The sequence below is a fragment of the Tupaia chinensis genome, unplaced genomic scaffold (assembly GCF_000334495.1).
Source record: "Tupaia chinensis unplaced genomic scaffold, TupChi_1.0 Scaffold000238_1, whole genome shotgun sequence".
NCBI lineage: Eukaryota > Metazoa > Chordata > Mammalia > Scandentia > Tupaiidae > Tupaia > Tupaia belangeri.
In genome coordinates this window covers 5,734,539-5,736,079 of record NW_006159716.1, presented here as the reverse complement: position 1 = coordinate 5,736,079, position 1,541 = coordinate 5,734,539, and the positions used below count along the sequence as shown (strand labels likewise).

General features: G+C 58.1%; 1 protein-coding gene across 1 annotated transcript in view; it reads left to right on the top strand.

Moving 5' to 3' along the window:
- Window positions 1-1,541, top strand: part of GLP1R (glucagon like peptide 1 receptor) — a 39,978-nt gene that overhangs the window by 32,762 nt on the left and 5,675 nt on the right.

The following is a 1,541-nucleotide window of genomic DNA, read 5'->3' as shown; positions in this document are numbered from 1 at the left end:
TGTTCACTGCTGCTTCACGTCCACACGCAGGAGCAGAGGAGCACAATGGCAGATGCTCGTGTCTTTACTGGCTCGTTCACGGGGCTCACTGGGAACACGCACTGAGTCTGTGCTCTCTGTGGGGCGCTCTTCAGGGGTGCGGAGATGAGGAAGTTGGTCCCAGACCTCCAGGCACAAGCAGGACCTTAAAGCCATTGCAGGCAGGAGGCCAGCAGTAGGAGCCGGGCACTGGAGTGAGGCCAGATCTAGGTTCAAAGCCTGCCTGAGAGACCTAGGGAAATACGTATCTGCACCTCAGTTTCCTCCCTTTAAGTGGAGAAGAATAACAGGAGCCAGTTCTCAGGTGGAGGGTGTGAAAATTAACCGAGACAATCTATGGAAAATGCGGGGCATATAGTAAGTGTCCAATAAATGGTGGCTTTCGGGGGGTTCCAAAACATTGCTGAGGGAGATGGGGGAGCCCTCCTGCTGGTGTCCATGACACCTCTTTAGTTGTGAGGTTGCTCCCCATGGTGTGCCTCAGTTTACCCTTTCTCCCGCTTGTCCCCAGTGGAAGCAGTGTGAGAGACAGGCCTCTCTGCACCTGCACTGGTAGAGGCCAGCGTCGGCCCTGGATGTCCCCACCCCTCCGTCAGCCCTTGCACCATACACGCGCACCGGGGCAGTGAGTGGGCACAGAGCAGGGTGGGCATAGGTGGCGTCTACTCAGCTCTTGCCCTCCCCCACCCAAGCTCAGGCTCTGTGACACTGCCCGGGACACTGGGCCTTCCTGGCAAGCAGGCTCGGGGCCATCTCAGCTCTAAGCACAGAAAAAGTTCTTTTAAGGGATGGCATGCAGCCACGCCAGGCATCTTTCTGGGCATAGCAGATGGATGATAGCGGAGGGGCGGAGGAGGGTTGTTTGCACAGGGCTGGTGGGTTGGCAGAGGCTTCCCTGTCTACAGCTGCGGGCAGCTGGCCCTCCTGGTGGCTTGGGCCTGGGAGGAAGAGCCCACTGGGCCCCAGACACTTTGGGGAGATTTGAGAAGTTTAGGAGGGGCAAGGAGGAAAGAGAAGCAAACTTGGCAGAGGACATCCAGAAGAGCAGTCCAGATCCCTGGGGCCTAGCTCTGCAGGGCTCTGCAGCAGCCCGCTCTGGAGAGCAGAACTGCAGGGAGCTGCTGCGTTCTTACAGACCTTTGAGGGATTGTGTTCCTTGTATTTCTTCCTTTCTGTCCCTGCAATCAGCCCTCTGGAGAAGGCATTTCCTAAGGGGAAAGCCAGGAGCCCAGCCCAGCAAGGATTCTGGCTGATTGGAACCACCTGGGCTGCACCCCCAGCCTCCCCACAGAGCCTTCTGGCATGGGACTGGTTTCCATCCAGGCTGAGAAGTTCTGGCCCGCAGCCCTCTCCCCACTGCTGCTCCCATCACGGCTTTCTACCTCCCTTCACTGCTCTCTCTCCTTTAAGGGGCTGGGCCTGGAAAAAGACCCTCCGGGAGTTTAGGAGGGTGAGGGGAGTGCTGTCCCCTTAGCAGTGTCCACACTGCCACCAGGAGAGTG